Genomic DNA, 26,661 nt, shown 5'->3' with positions numbered 1-26,661 from the left:
TTACAATCGCCAAAATGTGGAAACAGCCTAAATGCCCACCAACCCAGGAATGGATTAACAAGCTGTGGTATATGTATACCATGGAATACTATTCAGCCATTAAAAAAAATGGAAACTTTACATCCTTTGTATTAACCTGGATGGAAGTGGAAGACATTATTCTTAGTAAAGCATCACAAGAATGGAGAAGCATGAATCCTATGTACTCAATCTTGATATGAGGACAATTAATGACAATTAAGGTTATGGGGGGGGAAGCAGAAAGAGGGATGGAGGGAGGGGGTGGGGCCTTACTGTGTGTTACACTTTATGGGGGCAAGACAAGATTGCAAGAGGGACTTTACCTAACAATTGTAATCAGTGTAACTGGCTTATTGTACCCTCAATGAATCCCCAACAATAAAAAAAAAAAAAAAAACGTGGTGGCTCTGTGCTTGTAGCTCAGTGCTAGGGTTCCAACCACATACAAAGGTCCTGGCAGGTTCAAACCTGGTCCAGGCCTGACAAACAACAATGACAACTGCAACAAAAAAATAGACGGGCAATGTGGCAGGCACCTATAAGTCCCAGCTACTCGGAAGGCTGAGACAAGAGAATTGCTTGAGCCTAAGAGTTGGAGGTTGCTGTGAGCTGTGATGCCACTGCACTGTACCCAGGGCAACATAGTGAGATTCTGTCTCAAAAAAAAAAAAAAATATATATATATATATACATATACATATATGCTTGTAGTTTCTCCCAACAATTATACATACATACATTTGTTACACTACTTAACATTTCCATTTTAGCTATCTACTCAAGAGACGTGGAAACATATGTCTGTACGAAGACTTCTACATGAATGTTCATGGCAGCTTCATTGTGAGAGCCAAAAGCTAGAAACAACCCAATGTCCGCCAACTGATGAACAGAAAAAAATGAATAAGTAGGAATAAACAACATTGTGGATGAGTCTCCAAAACCTTACACTGAGTGGAAAAGCTTTTCACAAAAGGTACTTATTGTGTGATTACAATTATTTGAAATTTTAGAAAAGGGAAAAGCTAATATATGTTAGGAATAAACCAGAGTGGTAGTTTCCTCTGAGGAATAAGGGTGGACATTTCCTGGGAAGGGGCATGAGGGAACTTTGGGGTGATGGAAAATACTATATAATTTGGTGTAATTCTGCAGATGTTTGCATTTGTCAAAACTCAGAAATGTGCACTTCAAACGGGTGAATTTTACTTTATATAAGTTATATCCCAAACAGATTTTTAAATGTCCCAAATAGATTAAACACCTATACTTGGAAAGCAAAAATTTAAAACAAGAGAAGAAATTATAGAATATCTTTAGGATCTTCAGGTAGGGCAGAATTTCTGGTGAAGATGTATGACATTTGAGTTTATATTGTCTAGAAGATAATATCTATCTATCGCTCTTTTTTTTTGAGATGGAGTCTCACTTGGTCACCCTCAGTAGAGCACCATGGCGTCTTAGCTCACAGCAACCTCAAACTCTTGGGCTCAAGTGCTCCTCTTGCCTCAGCCTCCCAAGTAGCTGGGACTACAGGTGCCTGCCACAACGCCTGGCTATTTTTAGAGATGGGGTTTTTCTCGGGCTCAGGCTGGTCTCCAACCCTGAGCTCGAGCTATCCACCCACCTCAGCATCCCAGAGTGCTGGGATAACAGGCGTGAGCCACCACACCTAGCCTTGCAATATATGTCTTGTACAAGTCAAAGGCAACTTACTCAACAGAAAATGGACAATCAATATGAAAACAAAGTTTTCAAAAGAAGAAGCTCAGATGGATGACAAACATGAAGTTTAGTATTTTTGTCCAAAAAGGCTTCATACCCAGGGAATGCTAAGCTGGCTGTGGTGCATCGATGCCACAGTTGGCTACTGCTTGAAAAATGGGAATGAGTTTTTGATACGCACAATGATTTGTATGGATCTTATGGACATATGCTGGATTAAAACCAAATTATAACAATTTATATCTCTAAAGTTAAACATATGCATAATCTAAGACCAATATATATTTTAGATATATTGCCAATCTGTGTACCATATATACAAAAATATTCATAGTATTAACTGTAATAATCAATATTTAGAGGGCAGGTGTGGTGGCTCACACCTGTAATCCCAACACTTCGAGAGGCTGAGGTGAGAGGATCACTTGAACCCAGGAATTCAAGACCCCTTGGCAACATAGTGAGACCCCCATCTCTACAAAAGATAAGAAAAATAAGCCAGGCATGGTGGCACATGCCTGTAGTCCCAGATACAACAGAGGCTGAGGTGGAAAGAGTGTGTGAGCCCAGGAGTTTGAGGGTAAAGTGAGCAATGATTGTGCCACTACACTGTAGCCTGGGTGACAGCACAGGACCTTATTTCCATTAAAAAGGAAAAAGTTGTGAACAACCCAAATGTCCATCAACCACAGAATGTATATATAAATTTTGATACCCTCACAACAGAATAATAAAAAACAATGAAAATGAATGAACTACAAATACATTTAACATCACGGGTCAGCCTTGCCAACAGAATGTTGGATAGAAGACAGTAGACCCAAAGAATAGATGAGTGTGCTGTAAGATTTCATTTATCTAAACTTCAGAATTAATCATCTGTGGTGTTAGAAGTCTGGATAGTGTTTATAGTTAGAAAGGAGAAAAGGGATATTTGGGAAATGGATTCTGGAAATCTGGCTGAATTCATGATCTGGACAGTAGTTATGCAAATGTATCCACTCTGTGATAATCTGTAAAGCTTTTTAATGTGTGTTTTACTTCGGTGCAAAAGTTTCAAATGTGAATCATCAGTACATGATTTAGGAGTCATTCGATCTATTTTCTTCCATTCAACTCCATGGGTTAATACTAGAGCTAGACAGCTTGTGCAGACATAGTCTTGGGGAATGGAAATAGTAGTGTAGTTTTAAGCCTTGCAGCATACCTGTTCTCCTAACTTTTCATTTATTAATCATAGCACATTCCCACCCATAACTTTGTCTATTCATCTGGAGGCATTTGGGAGCAGACTAGAAGATAAGGCTTGCCTTTTTCCTCAATCTCATCTCCTGCTAAGTTTTTGCCTTCCTCGGTGTTCAGATGGAACCCCTTCAGTGTTAGCTGCCTGTTATAAGACTTCACAAAACTACAGAAGTAGCCAATACATGCTAACACAATAACAGCCGGGTATTTTCCTTCCATTTTCCCTAATTATACAGGTTTGTATGTAGAAGGTATACTCTGTCCCAACAGGCAGCCATTTAACCAAATGCCATATAACTACATGGCCCTGGTCACCATCTTGCCTGCCTATGTTCATGTGGTCCTCAATGCCATCCACTTCCCCTTCTCTATTCAGTTAACTCTGCATTTTAGACCTATCACTTGGAACACGCTGCTTCTGGTAATATATTCTACATTGATCAAGACTCTTATGTCAAAGCAGTAGAAACTAGCTGCTATTTGATAAAGCAGAAAAGCAAGTTAGCAAAAGAATGTTTGATGAATTATTAAGTTACTGAGGACATTGAAGAACTAGACTTAGCTATGTGCCCAGAAACTTTGAATCAAGTTATACCCCAGAGCTGGCCTGGTGAGAACTATCCTGCTGTCACTACCAACACTGGATGCTATAGCTTGTAATTCCCAAACTGTAGACAGTAGATGCTGCTCACTGCCACAAACATTCCTGATAAGTGTTGCAACTACCACCACCAGAGGGAGAATTCCCTCCTGTCCCAGTTCTTTAGTTCACTAATGTCAGGTTCAAATTCTCAGAAGGGTGCCTCTGATTGGATGAGCCTAGATCATGTGCCACATCATAGCTGCAGGGACTACCAGTATATGTGACATTTTTGTCTTCTTCACTGGGAGGGGAGATTTGCCTGCCCGCACCAGGAGCCAAGAGACAAGGAATGCTCCAAATGTGGCAAGATACTGGACAATACTGCTAGATAAAAAGTATCCACTTCATCACTGTAACTTCAAGCCACCACCTAACACATAATAAGAGAGTAATAAAGATTTTTTGGCAGAATGATTGAAAAGCATAAACGACTGAAGATGACTAGCTTTAGCCTACAGGAGGTGAGGAGGTAGATAGGAAGGGACTTGAATAGTATCCTCCCCAGTACAAAATACAAGACAGGTGTCAGACCACAGACCTGGGCAAGGCAGCGGGGGGTGGGCGGGGTGCGGATTTCTCAGCCCTGTCACATCACGTCTCAGTCTGGGAAAGCTATCCTGTGAGGAGGCCGGGGATAGACAGAAGGCCGCCTATGCTTTCTAACTCTAGGTTTTCAAATGCAGGCAGACCTGATTCCTCATTTTATTGTACTTTGCTTTATTGTGCTTCACAGATTTGTTTTAAAAGACAAGCATGAAACAAGGTCTATTGAGGAAGAGAAAGATAGGGTTGCAGAATAAGAAAGCTTACAAAACAGGATACATTTGTCATAGACAGCAAATGGGCCTCCATTGCCAAGCAAGTGAGAAAAGAGGCCACAGAAGTTGCTTTTCCCACATCTCTCTTTCTCTCCTTTGGTCTCCCTATTCCCTGAGATGGCAGCAGTACTGAAATCACACCAATTAATAACCATACAATGGCCTCTACGTGTTCAAGTGAAAGGTGGAGTCACACCTCTCATTTTATTTATTTATTTATTTAATTTTTAGACAGGGACTCACTCTGTCACCAAGCTAGAGTTCAGTGTCATGATCAGAGCTCCCTCCAGCCTTCAGTTCCTGGGCTCAAGTAATATGCCTGCCTTAGCCTCCCAGGTAGTTAGGACTACACGTGCATTCCACCATGCCTGCTAGTTTTTTTGTTTGTTTGTTTGTTAGTGGAGACAGGGTTTCACTGTGTTGTCCAGGCTATATGTCTCTTACTTTAAATCAGAAGCTAGAAATTAAGCTTAGTGATGAAAACATGTCAAAGTATGACATACGCTGAAAGTTAGGCTTCTTGCGCTACTTAGTCAAGCTGTAAATGCAAATGAAAAGTTATTGAAAGAAACTAAATGTGCTACTCCTGGGAACATGTGAATGACAAAAAGGAGAAATAGCCTTATTCTGATACAGAGGAGGTTTTAGTGGTCTGAATAGCAGATCGAACCAGCTGCAACATTCCAAAGCCTAACACAGAGCAAGGCCTTAACTGTCTTCCATTCTATCAAGGCTGAGAGAAGTAAGAAGGCTGCAGAAGAAAAGTTGGGAATCAGCAGAGGTGGGTTCATGAGGTTTAAGGAAAGAAGCCATCTCCATAAGAAAAAAGAGCAAAGTGAAGCAGCAAGAGCTGATGGAGAAGTTGCAAGTTACCCAGAAGATCTAGCTAAGATCATCGATGAAGGTGGCTGCATTAAACACTAGATTTTCAACATAGATGAAACAGTCTTATATTGGAAGTAGATGCCATCTATGCCTTTCACAGGTAGGGAGGAGAAATCAATACCTGACTTCAAAGCTTCAAAGGACAGGCTACTTCACTCTTGTTAGGGGCTCATGCAGCTAACTTTAAGTTGAAGTCATTGCTTATTTACCCTTCTAAAAATCTTAAGACACTTTAAAATAGTGTCTCAACCTTCTTAATGCTGTGATGTATTTTCATTGTTACAAAGGGGTCGCGACTCACAGGTTGAGAACCGCTGTTTTAAAACTACTCTTCCTGTGCTGTATAAATGATCAACAAAGCCTGGATGACAGCCCATGTGTTTACAGTATGGTTTACTGAATACAAGTTCCGACAATTAAGTTCCTGAACTTGCCACCGCCAGCTTATGTTGGCAGTGAGAGAACCAGACTGACGCCATCTTGGATGAATGACACCATCTTAAGAGTTAAGTTTCGTTTTCACCGCCATTTTGTTGCTAAAGTTTCACTTTCCTGTAAAAGCAGGCATTTCCCTGAAATCATTAGTCACCGGCCCTCAATCAGGAACCACGATCTGGATCAGGCCATATGGCAGGCCCAGTGGCAGCCAATCCAGAAGCAGTCCCTTTGTTCAAGTTGTATACATCCCCTTTGCTGTGCTGCATTATAAAAATCCCCTGCTTCGGAGCTTGGGGCTCCTGGCTTGGATCCGTTGCAGCGGAGCCCCCGGGAGCCCAGGCTCGAGCTTGTAACAATAAAGGCTCTTTTGCTTTTGCATCGGAATTGGCTCCCTGGTGGTCTTTGGGGACTTCATGATCTGGGCACAACAGCAGCACTACACAAACAGCTCAGTAAGGTTTCATAACCTTGGTATATCCAAATCTCACAACTGTGTTCATGTCAACGTGTGGTGGTGTCTTGCTGAGTGGCATTCATTATTATTGTATGCTTTTGTGTGCCATTGCTAGAATGCAGGAGCTTGAATTAAAGTAATGAACAAACATTAAATTTCTTGTTAAACTTGGCAAGAGTGGAAGTAAAAGCAGGGACATGTTAGTCCATCTTTATGGGGATAATAGCATGAGTGTACAATGGATTAAACATTTTTTTCTGAGGGGAAAGAAAGTGTCACTCATGAAGAGAGGCCAGGGTGGCCATTAAGGACCAGAACTGATGAAAAAAATGTATAAATTCATCAAATAGTGTGTCAAAATTGTCAGCTTTGAGAAGTATAGCAGACCAAGTAAACACTGATAAAGGAATAGGAAAATTTTAATGGAAAATCTTGGCATGAGAAAGATGTATGTAAAAATGGTCTCAAAGGAGCTCACCAATGAACAAAAAGCAAAGGAGAGTCTAAGTTTGCCAAGGCCTTTTGGAGAGGCAAGACGATGTTTTGGGCCATGTTATTACTGGTGATGAAATATGGGTGTACCAATACAGCCCTGAAACAAAGCCTGAAAGTACACAATAGAACTTAGCCAATTCTCCATAATCAAAAATGTTCTGTCAGTTCAAATCAAGAGTCAAAACAATGTTGCTAATCTTTTTTGCTCCAGAGGGATTATTAATTATGAATTTGTACCAGCTGGACAAACAGTTAACCAAGTTTACTATTAGGAAGTGCTGAAAAGGCTGCATAAAAAAGATGAATACGACCTGAACTTCTTACCAAACTTATAGCTCTTGCATCATGACAACAAATGTACCAGCTCACACAGCACTGCCTCTGAGGGAGTTTTTAGCCAGTAAACAAATAGCTGTATTCGAACATCCTCCCTACTCACCTGATCTGGCCCCCTATGACTTTTTTCTTTACTCAAAGATAAAGAAAATGTTGAAAGGAAAACATTTTGATGACATTCAAGACCTCAAGGGTAATAGTATGACAGCTCTAATGGCCACTCCAGAAAAAGAGTTTCAAAATTACTTTAAAGGTTGGACTAGGCACTGTCATCAATGTGCATTGCTTCCCAAGGGAAGTACTTCAAAGGTGACCACAGTGATATTAATCAATGAAGTTAGTAGCACTTTTTAAGTATGAGTTCACAAACTTAATTGTCAATACTCACTAGTCAGATAAAAGGTTCCTTTCAAAAGATTACTGTTCACTGACAATACACTTAGTCACCCAAGAGCTCTGATGGAGTTTTACTAGGAGATGAATATGTTTTCATAACTGCTAACACAACATCCGTTCTGTAGCCCATGGATCCAGGAGTAATTTTGATTTCAAGTCTTATTATTTAAAAGAAACACATTTCATATGACTATAGCTGCCATAGATAGTGATTCATCTGCTGGATCTGGGCAAAGTAAATTGAAAACCTTCTGGAAATAATTCACCATAGTAGATATCAATAATAGTTATGATTCATGGGAGAAGGTCAAAATGTCAACATCAACAGAAGTGTGGAAAAAGTTGGTTCAGAACTCTCACGGATGACTCTGAAGGGTTCAAGGCTTCTGTGGAGGAAAGTAACTACACATGTGTGGAAAGAGAAAGAGAAATAGCATTAGATGTGGAGCCTGAAGATGTAATTAATTTGCGAAGTCTTATGATAAAAATTTAATAGATGAGCAGTTGCTTTTTAGAATAAGAAGGAAGTGCTTTTCTGAGGTGGAAACTCCTGCTAGTGAAGATGCTGTGAACATTGTTAAAATGACAATGAAGGACTTAGAATATTATATAGATGTAGTTGATAAAGCAGCAGCAGGGTTTGAGAGGACTGACTCCAGTTAGGAAAGAACTTCTAATGTGGGTAAAATGCTATCAAACATACATAAGTAGTTCATGACAGGAGGAGTCGATGGATGTAGCAAACTTCATTGCTGTCTTTTTTTTTTTGTGAGACAGAGTCTCAAGCTGTTGCCCTGGGTAGAGTTCCGTGGCATTACAGCTCACAGCAACCTCCAACTCCTGAGCTCAGGTGATTCTCTTGCCTCAGCCTCCCAAGTAGCTGGGACTACAGGCGCCAGCCACAACACCCAGCCATTTTTGGTTGTAGCTGTCGTTGTTTGACAGGCCCAGGCTGGATTTGAACCCACCAGCTCTGGTGTATGTGGTTGACGCCTTAGCTGCTTGAGCTATAAGCGCAGAACCTTCATTGCTGTCTTATTGGAAGAAATTTCCACAGCCACTTCAACCTTCATCAGCCACCACCCCAGTCAGCAGCCATCAACATCAAGGTGAGACCCCACCAAAAGTTATGACTAGCTAAAGGCTCAGATGATCATTAGCATTTTTTTTAGAAATAAAGTGTTTTTAATAAAGACATGTACATTGTTTTTAGATATAATGGTATTTCACATTCACCACTGTATTGTGTAAACATAAATTTTATATGTAATGGGATACCAAACAATTTGTCTGATTTGATTTATTGCAATATTTGTTTGATTAAGGTGGTCTGAACCAAAGCCACAGTATCTCTGAGCTATGCCTGCATGCACTTCTCTGGCTTGTCAGCAGGTGGAGCTGCCGCATGCAAGTCAGAAGTTTGGCAAGGCCGGGTCAAGAGATTCTGATAGCTGAAAGGCAATTAACAAGTTACAGAGGAACAAGTCCATTGCCAATTCTGAAAAAAAACGGAGATAATAGAATCTAACCTACAGTACCACTTCCAGGACTAAAGAAACTAGGGTACACTATGTAATGGGCCTGACAGACAGCAGATAATCCATGACTGATAGCTACCGGTATTACTGTCAATAGTCTTACAAATCTGTGAAGTTTTAAAACAGTTACTACATAATAGTGTCTCTTTCACCACACAGACAGCTAATATAATTAGCTGTTCATAGTGAATTAACTACTAAGAAGGAATTGAAAGGGATTCCAAAGGATATTGTAGGATTAAGGAAGGGACACATTTGGAAGGGGAGGAGGCTTCCCCAGGGCAGACCTAGGTGGTGGGGAAGTTCACTGGGCTGGAAGCCTCCTACTGGGGTGCAGTGGGCTGGAGATGGCAGGCAGGAAACCATCTCCCTGAGTTTCCAATAAATTCTCTTAGAAATTGCCTAGGAGAAGGTGTTGAACTTGTTGGAAAGCCATCAATGGCATCTTTAGAACTTTCCTGGAAACCAGGTGTGGCACCCACAGAACGCGCAGGAGTCCAAGCACAGGGCAGGAGTCTTACTGGACTCACCTCGGGAAAGGCAGGAGGATAAGGAGGGGGAGAGGCTACTGCTGTGACTCAGCAGGAATGACCTCTGCTGAGTGTCCCACACACCAGCCAAGTGCCCCAAGAAGAGGAAAAAGTAAAGCACACCAGAACCATGGAAAGAAGCCCTTTCATCCTCCAGTGTCCCTCCAGTGCCCTTATACTGGCAAAACTTGAGACCATGCCAGCTAGCAGGGGAGGGGGGAAGTTTCCGGGCAGTGAAAGTTGCCTTTGGAGCTAAGAGGCAATGCATTGATAAGTGGCACAACGAGGCAGGTGGCCAGCAGGGGAGGCTCGGGAGCTCACCGCCTGGTTGAAATTTCGCTCTGCACTTACTATCTGCATGATCCAAGCTTTCTGTGCATCAGTCCCTGCACTCTCTATAAAGCAGGGATGCTGGCAGGAGCTACCTCATGGGGCTATTGCAACAAGTTAATGAGAGAGCATATGGTAACCTGTGCCAATCTACCTGAATCTTTACACATAGGGCCTGTCACATAGAAGGCAGCTGTCAGCATCGTGGTCATCATTATATCCTAACTGTGCCGGAATGCACACGGAAGGCTATCTTCCACTTGCTTCCCACTCATAGACAATGATGGCCCCCCCAGCCACTCTGCTTCATAAAGACTGCCAGCCTGCAGAGCTTTTTCAAGGTATCCAGGATCAGCTGGGCATGGTGGCTCATGCCTGTGGAGGGGGGCTGTCAAGGCAAGAAGATCACTTGAGGAAAGGAGTTTAAGACCATCCTGACCTTTTCTCTGCAAAAAGTAAAAAACAAAACTAGCTGGGCTTGGTAGAAGGCACCTATAGTCTCAACTACTTGGGATACTGAAGCAGGAGGATCACTGGAGGCCAGGAGTTTGATGTTGCTGTGAGCTATGACACCGCAGCACTCTATGCAGGGTGACAGAGTCAGACTCCATCTCAAAAAAAAAAAGAAAGAGCAAATGAAAGAACAGACGGAAGGAAGGGAGGGAGAGAGAGAGGGAGAAACAAAAAGAGGGAAGAAGAAAAGAGAGAGATCCAGAATCCGTGGGAATGAGAAGGCTCTGCATTATGACTGCATTCAGGCTCCATCCCCAAGGAGTCCTGGCCCCGGGAAGTTCCCATGTTTTCTTCACAAAGACCCTGTGTTGGAGGGCTTGATGAATCCCTCCTGTCCCTTGGCATATAAATCTCAAGACGAAACTATCCACTGGATATTTATAATTCCTCCTTGCCCTGTATGAAGATTGGCTCTAGTGCGCAGGTAAAGTAAAGGCACTGTGTGCAGTCTGGGAGACAAGAGTCTGGGCTTTGATGAAGTAGCACACTCGAGAGGACATGTGATATGAAGCCCTCTTCCACCTGCCCTGAGAGATCTTTGGTGAAACCAGCACTGTTCAAAAATGTCTCTGGAGAATGTGAAAAGGGGCTAGCTAGGTCTTATTGGGGATAAATGATTGGGTCATGAGTCCCTGGGTCCAGGGCACACACTAGGCAGTGGAACTAAAATAAAATCTTAAGCTCCTCCCAGATGACTGAATAGAGTCCCTCTTGGCCAAGGGGATACCCCAAAACTGAGTTGTTGGCCATGAAGAATGGAGATCAGACAGGTGGCATCATGCCTCCCTTCTTTGTATCTCACCAACAGGCCTAAGACACACCTGCAGGTCCTTGATTTAGTTAACAGACCACTGGAGTGTGGGTATATAGCCAATGACTTGTCTCTGATTGACAGACTTCCTTAATTTACAACACTCCGAGCCTTACACAAAGCTTTATTTCCTTTAACAAATTACAAATCAAGGAGTCTTTAAACTCCCCTGTGACTCCCAACCCCCTCCACTTTGAGATGTCCCACCTTTTCAGGCCAAACTGATGTATGCCTTCTGTGTATGGATTTATGGCTTTACTTATGAATCTTGTCTCCCTGAAATATATAAAACCAAACTTTAACCCAACCACAATGAGTCCATTTGCTCATGGCTTCTTGGGTATGGCTCTGGGCCGTGGTCCTCAAACTTGGCTCATAATAAAAGTCCTTAAGTTATTTTACAGAGTTTGGGTTCTTTTTCATTGTCAGCAGGGGCACAGACTGTGAAAACCAGGTCCATTTTGGGATCTCATCCACGGGGTCACATTGTCATGGCTGTCCTGACCACAATGACCACAAATGCCTCCTTGCCGGTGGTGGTGTGTAGGGATTCTGAACATGGGTGGAAGCATTGCTGGAGGTGACTGAGTCATGGGTTTTGAGTCAGAAATGGCCGAGGACCCTGGGGAAGTTGGGCAAGGTCTGGACATGCAGTGCCCCATACACAGTGCAGCTGGACAGGCATGTCGTGAGACCCTGCTACTAACAGTGGGTGCTTGTAGTACTTTCCTAGGGCTGCTAGAACAAGGGATCACAGATGTAGTAGCTTAAGAGAACACATTTATTCTCTTACAGTTCTAGAAGTCAGAGAGCTAAACTGGATGGGGAGGGTTGCGTTCCTTCTGGAGGCCCCAGGGGAGAATTCGTTTCCAGTTTCTAGAAGGCCCTTGCATTCCCTGACTCAAGGCCCCTTCTCCCATCTTCCAGCAGCGTGGCAGCTTCACGTCTCTCCCTCCTGCTCTTGTCTCATGCGCTCTCTCTCTGACTCTGCTTCCAACTCGACATCTCTTGCTTTGACGCTGACCTTCTTGCCTCCCTCGTCTGAGGACACCTTGTTATTACACTTAGGGCCCACCTGGATAAGCCAGGATCACCCTCATCTCAAGACTCTTAAACACATCTGCAAAGTCCCTTTTGGCATGTCAGGTCACATAATCACAGGGTTTGGGACTAGGACATGGACACCTGATGGGAGCATTGTTCTGCCAAACACAGTGCTTGTCCTCAATGTCTCCTTATATGAACTTGAGTTTGGTTAAGTTCAAAGGGTATCTGGGTCTGGAACTTGGAGCATTCTGAGGCACCATCTCTGGGATCTAGATTCCACCACAAAGAACTCTGCTGGGATAACAATCGTAGGCACTGGCTGGTCTGATGGTAGGGTGTTAGCAGAACTTATTAACATTAGTGTCACTAAAGTTGGCACACAACCCCAACACTGCTATATTTGGCTAATAATAATAGTAACAGCAGGCACTAGCAGAAGTTTCCATTTGCTAACTGAAGCAGAGGTGGTTAACTTGCTGTAGCTGGAGAGAGGCACAGCAAGGAGGTGAAGGTGTACACATGCCCCTCCCCCACAACACTGCTGCCGGGGTGGGTCCCAGAGGCAGAGTCAGAGCCCCGTAAGCTGAGTGGCCCTGGGTGAAGTACATGACACCACAGCAGTACAATCCCAACCTGTGACACATCTACGTGGCTGGCATTAAGTTCACCAATCCCTCTGGTGTCAGCCGGAGTAAGACATTTGCTCTGTGATCTGTGAGCGGTCACTAGATGTGTCTCTTTCCTTATGTAGCTCTTTTGTGGGGCCTGAAGGGCTGGGGGGTATAGAAGTGTGTACCTGAGGCCCTCTTGGAACCAGCCTTATGGTGGGGTGAATAACAGCTCTGAAAAGTATGTCTACCCTGAGGCAATGAAAGTGACCTTATTTAGATAAAGGGTCTTTGCTGAAGTAATTAAGGATGTCAAGGTGAGATCATGCTGGTTTAGGATGGGCTCTAACTCCAATGACAAGTGTCCTGAGAAGGGCAGAGGAGGCAGTGTGAAGATGTGGGCAGGGACTGGACTATGCATCCACAATCCGAGGGCTTCCAGGGGCTGCCCCCAAGCCACCAGAAGCCAGGAGAGAAAGAAACAAGGACAGATTCTCCCTACCAGCCTTCAGGAGGAGGGGACTCTGCCAGCCCTTGATTGGGGGATTCTCACCTCCAGAATTGTGAGAGGACAAGTTTCTGTTGTTTAATCCATCTAGTTGGTGGCCCCTGGTTGTGGCAGCCACGGGAAACAAATACAAGCCCAGAAGCTGACGCGTGGCACTGAGTCCCCTAGAGCTGGCCGTCACGGTAGACCTACCCTGGAGAGGCAGGACTACAATATGCCCTGCTTTCTGGGGGCATCAGGAATGGAGGAGCAACCCGGCTGCTGGGGGAGCCAAATCCAACAGCTGGCCACTTACACAGCGACCCACGTGGAGCGGAAGGCCACAGGCACCAGTAGGTGTGGCCTGCCCATTGGCCCAAAAGTGGGGACAGTGTCGGCCCTGGATGGGGCCTGTTCCCTGGGCACAGGCACAGTTCCCAGGAGTGCGAGACTCTTGGTTGTACCCGAGGCACGTGGCATGCTGAGTAGCCCAGGACACCATGGCACCAGCAAAGGCTGAGGAGGTCCCCGCCTCAAGCTTCTGCCTGTTGGCTCCTGGGTACAGCTAAGAAGCCAGGGAGCAGCGTGGGGCTCAGAGTGTTGCCCATCACGGCAACTGCCAGTGGGGAGGCTGGTAGTGGGTCCCTGGGACTTGAGCTGACCACAAGGGACCCTCCTGTGTGGAACCTGGGAGAAAGGTTGACAAAATGATGCTGAGCCTAAATGAGGTGAAGACTTCCATGTCCGGAGTGAAGTGAACTTGGCAATGAGAAGGCTTAGCTTAAGAGGAAGGTGGGAGGAATTAGCCAGGGCTTCTCCCACCTGCCCTTGGCCTCGGGTCTGAGCGCTGGGAGCAGGCAGGGTTACCATGCAGTCCCCCTTTCCCATTCCTTTCCCAGCCCACCTAGCCCAAGAGCACATGGCAACCAGAGGTGAAAGAGAGTGGCCTGTACCCTCACCGGGGTGGTGTTCTACCGGGTAAGGAGTATTGGATGGAGCCGCCTGGAGTGAGGAAGGAAGAAGCCCGGGTGGATGGAGCACACTGAACATGGGGAAAACAGTAGGAGAGGTGGACAGGGGACTGGTGGGAAGCCGGGTCCAGTAGGGCTTTTTAGATCATCATAAGGACTTTGGCTTTTACTCAGAGTGTGATGGAGAGATATTGGCAGTTCCTGAGCACAGGGCAGATGTAACCTGGATGTGATTCAACTGTATCACTCTACCTGCTATGTTGAGGATGACTTCATAGAAGGGACTATTTAACATTTCAAGAAACGTCAACATGTCAGTGGTTTAATTCATTTAATGGTCCAACATGGGCATTCCTGATTTGTAGATGGCCTTCCACACAGCTATTCAGGAACCCAACTTCCTTCAACTTAGTGGTTCTTCCACCCACTAGGTCTAAAGTTTCTATCCTCCAGGGTTCCCCCCTCAGCACCCCTGACGTTTGGGACTGGATATTTCTTTGCTGTGGGAACCTGTAGGGTCCCAGATTACAGGATGTTTAGCAACATCCCTGACCAATTCTCACTAAGTGCCAGTAAAATCTTCCCCTCAGTCAGGAGAACCAAAAATGTCTCCAGTCATTGCCAAATGTTCCCTGGCAGGGGTGAGGTTGGAGGCAAAATAGCTCTCAGTTTTGAACCCCAGAGAGAGAGGAAGAGGAAATAAGAAACACCTGCTTCTTCACCACCTTGACCCAGATGGTTATCTTGTTTTTTATTATGGGTTACCTTGTTTCCTTATTATGAATAAGATAACGGTCATCTTATTTTATATGACACATCTTATTTCTGCTCGTGCTCCGATAGCAAGAGTTTATCATATCTTCCTATTTCAATAGAAAGGAACTTGAGAAATAGTCACCATCTGGGAGGCCACTTCCAGGCAACAGCTCTCAACTGTGGAAGAAAGAGCAGCAGGCGCCTGGAGCAGGAGCAGGTGGGAGCCACTGCAATCATCCAGGTGAGAGGTGAGGGCGGCTAGGCCGGGGAGGGAGCAGGATGGTGGTGAGAGGCGAGTGGGCCGTGAATGTTCTCTGAGGGCGGAGCTGACAGATGGTGCTGATAGACAGATGTGGAGACAACAATGAGTTAAAAGTCTCCGTCTGACTCAGTGAAAGAATGGGGTTGTCATTTACCGAGGCCAAGATGGGGGTTGTCCATCAGAAGCTCTCTTTGGGACATTCACATTTGTTTGCGATGACAGCATGGCACACCTGAGTGGGGATGGAGTGTAGGCAGTAAGGGACGGGTCTGGTCTGGCTGGACATATCCATTTGGAAGCGGATTAGTGAGTGTATTTAAAGGCATGAGATGGAGAGAACAGAAGGCAGTGAGTGGGGGCAGAGAACAGGAGTTTGAGGCCTGAGGAGACCAGGAGGAAACAGCAAGGAAGACTAAGAATGTGCCGGCAGTGAGAAGAGAGATAGCAGCGGGGCGGACGTTCAGGAGCCAGCCTGCCGCCGCGTCCCACCCACTCAGGACACACACAAGCTCAGCCTCAGGTCTGAGCCCTCCTCTGAACTCAGAGACAGAAGAAAAGCCAGCCAGAGTTCCCTCCTCAGAGGTCTAGGTCCCAGCCCCCCAGGCCCTTCTGCAAATTAAAAGACACTCACACTCACCGCGCACCCTGCTGACCTCTGGTCCCAGCTGCCGGGCCTCTCTCCTAATCTTAGAGACTCGGGAGCCAACCATCTGCACAGCATCCTCAGAACTCTTGGTCCAGGGTCCCAGGGCCCCTTCTACAAGTTTTTAAGTTGTAAGCATCACCTCTGTTCCCTTAGCCCAGGGCTGGGAGTTGCTTCCCACAACTGCCTCCACAATATCTCTTTTTACCATTTCTGTTACTAAGTTAACAATTTTCTGCATATAGCACAATTCTCTGTTCAAGTAACTGGCATGTTTTTTCTCCTGAATAGATTCTGGCTGATACAAGCGGTGGACAGGATCAAGAAAAGTTCAAAACAAGGAGAAGCCAGAATATTGGAAGAATCATCTATGTGGATCTTAGAATCACAGAGAATTATGGAAAACATCCTGTCAGAGTGACAGGAGCTAAAATTTCCAAGTGATGAAGAAGAATGATCCAGAAGTCTACAGATGACTGGTACAAAAGGGGTAGCGGGGGGTGTCGTTGATGAGGAAAGCTAATACCAAGATACAGAGTCCGTGGGAGATGGAGTCAGCTCTGCAGCTGTCCTTGGCCCCTAGAGTAAAGACCAGCATAAAACCTGGGAACTGATTAGTACCTAAAATTGTGTATAATCCCCCTATGCTGAAAGAGAATCTAGGTGGGGGCTCTACCTGGTCAGTGGCCCCAAAGGGGTCTGAGGACAGGTGCAGAAGTGCCCTCTCTGTCCCTGGCTTCAAACAAAAAAAGCTTGCAAATGCCAGGGGCATGGGACCACTGCCATCAGTGACCTGTGTCCACTCTCAGCTGGTGCTTGCATGGGCAATCCCAGACCATTGAAAGGGTAGAGAAGAGGCAGAGAGAACCACCTTCCTTACCCTGCCCCAAGCGGCCCCTGTGATGTGGTAAGGCATCACAGAAATTGCTGGGTCTCCTTGGCTGAACCAGGGACCTCCATCCCAACATAATGACACCTTACACAGGAGCATAGCATCATGGGCACACCTGGAGTAATTAGGACTTGGGCTTCAAACCTGTGCTTATACCAACACGAGCAGGAGTCAGAGGGCAGCTGCTGGAAGTCCCTGACCCTATTGTAGTCCCAATCCCAGACAGATCCCAATCCCCTCAGTGACCCAGGAATGGGGAGCTACTGGCCACTTGCATGCCATCCCTGACAATTGGATGGCCATCGACTCGCCAAGATTCTTTACCTGCTAGAGGCTTTCTGGCCACACACACAGAATAGTCCTCAGCTTGATCAGCCAGGTGAGTGTTCCTTGACTTGTAAGGAATTTTAGGGCTTGGGAAGCAAGAGTCACTATTTTTGTCACCTGACATCCTGAAGTTTATCAGTACTACAGAGACAGCCCCACCTAAAGCTGTGATTGGGAGGGTTGACAGGAATCCTGGGGAGCTTTCTGACTGGCTGGCTCAAGAAATCACAAGTTGTTCTCTCCCCTAAGATCCAGCCTTACATCCAGCCGCCAACTGGATTACCTTCGCCTCAAATGCCACTGCCCCAAACTGAGCTTATCATCTTGCTCAGCTCCCTGCCTATCCATCACCCTGATCCCTAACTTTACCCAAAAAACAAAACCTCACTGCTCTTCATCTAGTCTTCCCTATCTCAGGAAATGACTCCATAATCCACCCAGTTGCTTGAACTGTGAGATAGTAAGTCTGTGGTGTTTGAAGCTGCTAAGTTTGAGATAGTCTCTTACAGCAGCTACAGGAAACTAATACACCATGGTGAAGACTTTACATTAAATCTAAGTCCTAGGGGAAGCCACTGGGAGGTTTTAAGCAAGGCAGTGACATGATTTGATTTCCATTTCCAAAACTTGCGATGACAGTGATGGATGAATGGATTTCAACAAGGAGCCAAGAATGGAGGTCGGGAGATGAACTAGGAATTTTTGTAGCTGATTAGGAGAGAGATGATGGCTTGAATGAGGGGATGGCAGTCAGGGTCGCTAGAGGGAGTAGATTTGAGATATGTTTTGCAGTTAGAAACTCAATGACAAGTTGAATGTAGGCAAAGGTGGAGGGAAAGATCAAGAATGACATCCTAGTTCAATTGGCAGCGCCTGTGGCTCAAAGGAGTAGGGCACTGGCCCCATATGCCACAGGTGGCGGGTTCAAACCCAGCCATAGCCAAAAAACTGCAAAAAAAAAACACACAAACACACACAAAAAAAACAGGCTGTCATTTCTTTTTTTTAGACGAGTGTTGGTGAGTATGTAGAGAAAAAGGCATCCTTTCACACTATGCATAGGATATAAATTGGCACAGCCATTATGAGAAACAGTATGGAGTTTCCTCAAAACCCTAAAAACATTGGGATGGGAGAAAATTTTCACATGCTAGGAATCTAACAAAGGCCTGATAACTAGTATCTACAGAGAACTTAAATTAATCAAGAAAAGAGGCCAGGCATGGTGGCTCACACCTATAATCCTAGCACTCTGGGAGGCCAAGGTGGGTGGACAGCTTGAGCCCACGAGTTTGAGACCAGCCTGAGCAAAAAGCAAGACTCCCACACACACACACCATCTCTAAAACACAGAAAAAAAACTGAGGCAGGAGGATCATTTCAGCTCAAAAGTTGGAGGTTGCTGTGAACTATGACACCACAGCACTCTACCCAGGGTGACAGCTTGAGAGTCTGTCAAAAAGAAAAATCAACAAGAGTAAACAATCCCATTTGTAAGTGGAGAACAAACTTGAAAAGAACCTTCTCTGAAGATGATAGATGAATGGCCAACAAACACATGAAAAAATGCTCATCACCTTTAATCATCAGAGAAATGCAAATCAAAACAACCTTGAGATATCACCTAACCCTAGTAAGATTAGCCCACATCGCAAAGTCCCAAAACTGCAGATTCTGGCATGGATGTGGAGAGAAGGGAACACTTCTACACTGCTGGTGGGACTGCAAACTAATACAACCTTTTTGAAAAGAAGTATGGAGAATCCTCAAAGAACTCAAAGTCGACCTTCCATTTGATCCCACAATGTCTTTACTAGATATCTACCCAGAAGAACAAAAATCATTTTACCACAAAGACATTTGCACCAGAATGTTTAATGCAGCTCAATTCATAACTGCCAAGTCAAGGAAGCAGCCCAAATGGCCATCAACCCATGAATGGATTAACGAACTATGGCATATGTATACCATGGAATACTATTCAGCCATAAGAAAAGATGGAGACTTTATATCTTTTATGTTTACCTGGATGGAGTGGAAACATATTCTTCTTAGTAAAGTATCTCAAGAATGGATAAAAGAATCCAATGTACTCAATACTAATATGAAACCAATGTATAAACAATTACACACTCACATGAATGATAAAACACAAATCTAGTCCAGCAAGGGAGAGCAGAGAAAAAGAAGAGGGGAGAGAGGAAGGGGAAGAGCAATTGGCAGGATCTCATTTCATGCACACAGTATGAGGGTGTTCAGCACGTCTCCTGGGTGAAGGGCTCTTCTACAACTTGAACTTTACTTTGGAAGTGAGAACAGTGTAACCTAAACATTTGTACACTCATGTTAATTTGAAATGAAACCCTAAAAATAGCTACCACAGGATACGGCAATCCCACTACTGGGCATATAGGCAAAGAGATTGAAATCAGGATCTTGAAGAGACAGACACTGCAGCTCCATATTCATTCCATTCATTCCAGTGGAATGAATTCATTCCAATTCATTCACAATAGCCAAGATATGTAAACCTAAATGTCTATCGGTGGATGAATGGATAAAGAAATTCTGGTATACACACATACGCACTGGAATATCGTTCCACCTTAACAAAAGAAGAAAATCCTTCTATAGATGAACCTGGAGGACATTTTGTTAAGTGAAATAAGTAAGCCAGGCACGTAAAGACAAACACTGTAAGATACGTTTTATCCGTGGAATTTAAAATAGTCAGACTTAGGGTGGCTCCTGTGGCTCAAAGGAGTAGGGCACTGGCCCCATATACTGGAGGTGGTGGGTTCAAACCCAGCCCTAGCCAAAAACTGCAAAAATAAAATAGTCGGACTTAAAAAAGCAAGAGTAGAAGGGCGGTTGCCGGGGGACTGGTGGGAAGCAGAAATAGGGAGGTGATGGTCAAAGGGTACAAAGCATAAGTTAAGCAAAATTAGTAATCTACTGGAGATCTACCGGGCAGCATAGTGCCTGTAGCTGGCAATGCTTTACTGTATATTTACGTTTTCTAGGAGAGTAGATTTATGTTGTGTTCTTACCATAAATAATAATAATAATAAAGGAAGTGGGAGGAAACTTTCAGAGGTGACAGATAGGTTTTTGGCATAGATGGTGGTGATGATTTCACAGGTGTATACTTATACTCAAATTCATTGAAATGTACACATTAAAAATGTGCAAGTTTTATAAATCAAAAAGTACAATTCATCTTTAAATTTTACTGATTTTACCATTTATAGACAATCCAATATTTTGCTTCTAAATTTTGGTCCAAAGGGGAAAAACACTTAAATAGGAAAACCCAAGTCAACTATTCAAGATTATAAAATGTGTTTATGTTCTGTTCCTTTTTCCCACCCACCTGGCCCTAAAGAATCTCAAACACGAGTACCAGAAGTGGCAGGGGGACCCCAGCTAGGCCCAAGAGCTGCAGACACCTGACTCCTCAACCCTACCTACACCCCCATCTCCAGTGTGGTCCCAGGATCATTGCTGTGTAATTAAACTTGTACAACTTTTCATATGTCAACCATACCTCGATAAAGTAGTTTAAAAAGCAAGTGTTCTAAAATTGATTGTGGTAGTGATTGCAAACTGTGGATATTCCTTTAAAAAAAAATACTGGATTGTATACTTTAAAATTTTTAAAATGGGCCAGGCGTGGTGATTCATGCCTATAATCCTAGCACTCTGGGAGGCTGAGGTGGGTGGATTGCTTGAGCTCATGAGTTTGAGACTAGCCTGAGCAAAAGTGAGACCCCATCTCTAAAAAATAGCCAGAGATTATGGCAGGAGCCTGTAGTCCCAGCTACTCGGGAGGCTGAGGCAAGAGGATCTCTTGAGCCCAAGAGTTCGAGGTTGCTGTGAGCTATGATACCACAGCACTCTACCCAGAGTGACAAAGTCAGACTCTGTCTCAAAAAAAAAAAAAAGTTTTAAAATGAATTTTGGGGGTGGCGCCTATGGCTCAGTAGGTAGGGCACTGGCCCCATATACTGAGGGTGGCAGGTTCAAACCCGGCCCCAGCCAAACTGCAACAAAAGAATAGCCAGGCGTTGTGAAAGGCTCAAGAGAATTGCCTAAGCCCAGGAGTTGGAGATTGCTGTGAGCTGTGTGATGCCATGGCCCTCTACTAAGGGCAATATAATGAGACTCTATCTCTACAAAAAAAAAAAAATGAATTTTGGATTTTATGGTGTATGTATGAATTATATTTCAATAAAGCTATTACTTTAAAAAATACATCAGAGCTGCAGCCAGGTGATATTTCAGATTCCTGGGCCCAATTGTTATTACATTTTCAGATTGGCTTCCTTGGAGTATTTTTTTTGTTGTTGCTTGGTTCTAATTCCTGAAGTATTGTCATTATAGCTCTTCCTCTAGCTCTCACTAACCACGCCTGGTTTTGCCACTATTGTTTGCTAATTGTCCATGAACCCTGCTCTCAAGTGCTAAAAGGATCCCAGTCTATCCTGCCCCTCAGAATGCTGGGTAATGTCTTATATCTGCTTGTCTGTTCCCCTCTTTGGTGGCCCCAAACAATGGCAAAGAGAAGCCCAACATTACTGGTTGTATGACTATCTCCAGATATTTTCTCTCAAAGTTTATTGGTTCAGGGGTTTCTGGTTCTTCAATTCATTTTCCTGTTATCAGCAGTTCTAGCTATGAGGGCCTTCATTATACCCTAATTGCCAGTGCCAATTGCCCTTATTTTTTATATTAAAAATCCATTTATAAATGCATTTCAGCAGCTCCACCACCTCAGCATCATTGGTAATTTAATCTCTCTCCTTCTCTATTAGCGCCACAGGGGGCTGACCAGCGCAGGAGGCACCGGGGCTAATCAGATCACTAGGTTGTCTGAACATTAGGCTCAGCAGGAACTCTGTGGGATGTAGTGGGTCAGACTGAGGGCAGATTAAATCTTCCACCAACTCCCAGAAGCACAGGTGAGCGACCTGGAATCAGAGATAAATGAAAGCATGGGGCTCATTTTGACAGGGCTGATGATGAATGGTCTGGGTGACTATTAGGCAGTAGGGCTTGTAACTGAGAGCTCTGTGAAGGCATTACTTGATGCAGAGAATTTCCTGGCAGATGAAACACTGCTCATCATCTGACCTGTTCACTCCCCACTTTTACCAACCCCTTAATGCAGTAAGCAGTGTTAAAAAATGAATTTCCCAGCAAGTCAGGAGACTAAGGATCTGTCTCAATTCTGTTTCTGTGTTTCTTGGTAAACTCCTTAACCTCTCTGAGTATCACATTCTTCAACTGGGTGTAATAATTCCTGCCTTAATGACCCCCCTCAGAGTTTTGATGAGAACCAATTAAAAAAAAGTACTTTAGTGAGTACTATTACCTGTCAAACCCTGCTCTAAGAGAGTATTGTTCTTGCACTTTGCATGCATTAACTCATTTAATTTCCTCAACAGCCCTATGAAGTAGGTATTATCATAATCTCATTATACTTGGTGGGAACCAGGGGTCCTAGTTCCCTGAATCCAGTTGATGTGGTTTGATTACTCAGCCGAGCTAGACAGTTAACCAAGACACAGTGGTAATTGAAAGCAAAAATGAATGGAAACTGGAAATAAAACTGGAGCAGCACAGGCAGTGTGAATAGAGAGCAAAGTAACCTGCACAAGTTTCAGTAACAAAGAGAAATTTTATTTAAGAAGAACAAAGAGGGGCAGCGCCTGTGGCTCAAAGGAGTAGGGTGCCGGCCCCATATGCCCCAGGTGGTGGGTTCAAACCCGGCCCAGCCAAAAACTGAAAAAAAAAGAAGAAGAAGAAGAAGAAAAACAAAGAGAAAGTTTAGAGCACTTCCAAAGAGAGTTGGAAGCAGATCCCTTATGATGGAGAGAAGGTGAAAGAGATGAAATGCAAAGACTGTGCTGGGGTATAAATATCTTCTTTCTCTCTGTTTGAAATCGGTTGCAAGTCTTTCATTGGTCTCTCTTCACCTTCAGGCAGTATTGCCCTTTTCTATTGGTCATTGACTTTTGACTCTTTCTATCGGTCATTGGTTACCTAGGTTACCACATGCATTCTTTTGGGCCTTCCAGACTTCCTGGTTCAGCAGACCAGGTTTTCCTCCCACTCCCCTTGAAGCCTTTTTATTAGGATCCCTTCTCAATACTGATGGAGAAATTGTGGCAGAGAGGGCAAAACAGTTTTCCCAAGGTCACACAATGAGAATGTCACTAAGCGTTTCACCATTGCACTGTCTGACTGACCCTTGTCTATGAAATCACACTGGCCTGGCTCTTCCAGCTGAAGGCTCTGTCTACCTCCTCATCTTGAGCTCTGGCTCTCACCTGCAGTTCTCTGGAGCCCCTCAGCTAAGGGGGAGAGAGGAGCAAACATTCTTCTCATTCTGTAGTGCTTTTCTCAGGCCATTTTTCTGCCATCAGCTTGTAAAAATGCCCTACTCTTTAGCTACTCACACCACCCAATTGGTTCCACCACTCCAATTCCCCCTGCTTGCTGTCATCTAATGACCTCCTGGTCACCACACCTCAGTCACTAGGGACTTAGCCTACTAGATCATAGTCCTCATCCTCCTCAAAGCTGGACTATCACCTTGAGTGACTTCAACATCCAAGAGAACAACCCAGCCATAACTGTACCAGTCATAGTTCAATTAGGGAAGCAGTCAGGGAAATTAGACCTCATGAAGTGGTGGGAGAAGCTGGAAAGGGAGGATCTGGAAAGTTAAAGGATCAGAGCAAGAGTTACAAATAAGTTACCCTAAAGAACTGGTATAGTAGACAAATCAGAGCTCACAGGAAAATCTAGGAAACTAAGCTCATTTAGCTGCTGAGGTCAGCCACAAAGAGGAATCTCAGGGTACTCTATGGAAGTTGCTCCCTCTTATGTGACTATGCAACTTTCACTTTTGTAGATCTGCAGCCATGTGTCTGGTGATGAGTCCAAAATCTCTGTGCCACTATGGAGAGAAGAAGAGCTTGATTCAGAATAGAGGAATGCATGGAAATACTAGAACCCTCTAGATTCCTCTGCATATGTCTGTCACAATATATAGCCATGAAGACTTTCAAATAGTCTCATGCCCTGACTCACACATCAGCCTTCTCAACCCAGCAACCTTCCCCTCCACCCATCCTTAACTGCTCCCTCCATAGTCATGACCCAAATATATTCACTCATACTCTGAAATTCCTCATGCAGTCATCACATTATCTGGCCACATTCCCTTATCTTCGGCTATCTCACCCCTTAAGTTGCTGTCACTGAGATCACCAACCCTGCCTTCTAGTCATTCATTCATTCATTCAACAAATATTTGTTGAACTACCATTCTGTGCAAAGCATTGTGTTAGGTGATAGGATACAATAATAAACAAAATAGGTCTGAACTTCTAGTTTTATGGAGGAGATGTATACCAATTATATTATCCCATGAATAAACGAAGAATTGCAACTGAGAAAAGCGTTCAGCAGAAGAGGTAAGTACATGATGCTATGAAGGTCTGGGATGAGAAAATGTGTCTGAATCAGGGAGGGTGGAGAAGGCTTCCCTTAGAAAATGATGATGTCACTGAAACATCAAGAATGAGTGAAGATAGTGGCGGCGCCTGTGGCTCAGTGAGTAGGGCGCCAGCCCCATATGCCGAGGGTGGCGGGTTCAAACCCAGCCCCGGCCAAACTGCAACAAAAAAAAAAAAATAGCCGGGCATTGTGGCGGGCGCCTGTAGTCCCAGCTGCTCGGGAGGCTGAGGCAAGAGAATCGCGTAAGCCCAAGAGTTAGAGGTTGCTGTGAGCCGTGTGACGCCACGGCACTCTATCTGAGGGCAGTACAGTGAGACTCTGTCTCTACAAAAAAAAAAGAATGAGTGAAGATAATGAGCCAAGATGAAACAACAGAAACAATATCCACAAAGGCCCTGTAACAAAAGCAAATAGCATCCATTGGTGGCCCAGAAGTGGTGTGAAGTGAGAAATATGACTGAAGGCCTACATAGGAACCACACCATGTCAAGGCTAGATGTCACACAAAGTATTTTGTCTGAGTCCTAAGAATCATGGGAGTCATGGAGAATTTTAAGCAATAATTTGAAATGATGTGATACATATTTCAAAAGATTACTTGACTGCAGCATGGAGAGTGGTTGGAATGTGCTACAGGGGAAATAGGGAGAATAGGAGGCTGCTACTACTGTCGTGGAGGCAAAAGATACAGATTGCTAGACTCAGGGTGATTGTAGTGGAGATAGATACAAATGGATGGATTTGAAAGAACTATTTTAGAAGTATAGTTGTCGGAGCTTGGTGGTTGATTAGATATGGTAAATAGGGGGCTATCAAGGTTAGAGTTCAGGCTGTGCAATTGGATGAATGTGGTACCATTCATTGACATGGGGAAAACTGAAAGAAATAGGGAGAAAGTGCAGGCCGGGGGGAGGATATGAGTTTGATTGTGAGCATGTTGAGTTAGAATGACCTGTGAGATATCCATGAGGAACTGTGTTCATCATGTGGGTTTACAGGTCTGGAGCTTCCAAGGGAGGTTTGGGAATGGAGGAGTAGACTTGGAAGTCATCAGTGTAGAGGGAATCACTGAATGTGTGGAGATGGCTGAGATTCTGAAGATTTAGAGTGAAGAGCAAGAAGAGAAGATCTAAGGGTGGAACTTGAGGAACTCTTTGTTTATAGATGGAGTAAAAGAAGAAGACCCTACAAAGGAGCAGTTGGGGCAGTAGAAAAAACCCAGAAGTCAGGGAAGGAAGGGGTCCAAGAAGGAGGGTGTGCAAGTCAAAGAAGATAAGGATCAAAGTGACCCAAGGATTTGGTGACACATAAGGCCTTGGTAACCTTAATAGTAACTGTTTTGGTGACATGCTAGAGAAGAAAATCAGATCAGTGTGAGTTGGGGAGTGTATAGAAGGTAAGAAAAAGGAGACAGTAAGCATACACAAGATTTTTGGCAATTTTGAGTGGGAAAGAAGGAGCCATATACATATAGATCAGTGAGGTTCATAAAGAGGAAAGCACAGGAGAAGGTATGGGCCTGGACATGGAGACCTCTGTCATGCTGGGATGGGGGCTGTAAGGGTGAGGTACCAGGTTTGGTTTATGATAAGATGTGGTACCAAGTTAACTGTGTTTGAAATTACACACTTTTAAAAATTCCTCTGTTCAGTTAACAAATATTTTTTGGATACCTACTCTGTGCCAAGCTAGTCTAGCACTAAGGATACCTCATAGAACAGAACAAGAAGAATCTCTGCCTTACGGAGCTGATGTTCTGGTTGGAGGAGACAGGCAGGAAAGAAGTAAAAGATAGAGAATGCCATGTGATAGGAAGTGTGATGGAGAAACTGGGAAGGGGACAGGAGCACAGGTGCGAAACTGTAAATTGGGTGGGTCACAGAAAGACTCTCTAAGAAGGTGACACTGGAGCATAGACCACCAGACGACTAGACAAAAAGTGTTCCAGGCAGAGGGATCAGCC

This window comes from Nycticebus coucang, chromosome X (genome assembly GCF_027406575.1).
Source record: "Nycticebus coucang isolate mNycCou1 chromosome X, mNycCou1.pri, whole genome shotgun sequence".
In the NCBI taxonomy this organism is placed as follows: Eukaryota; Metazoa; Chordata; class Mammalia; order Primates; family Lorisidae; genus Nycticebus; species Nycticebus coucang.
This window is presented reverse-complemented; position numbering follows the sequence as displayed.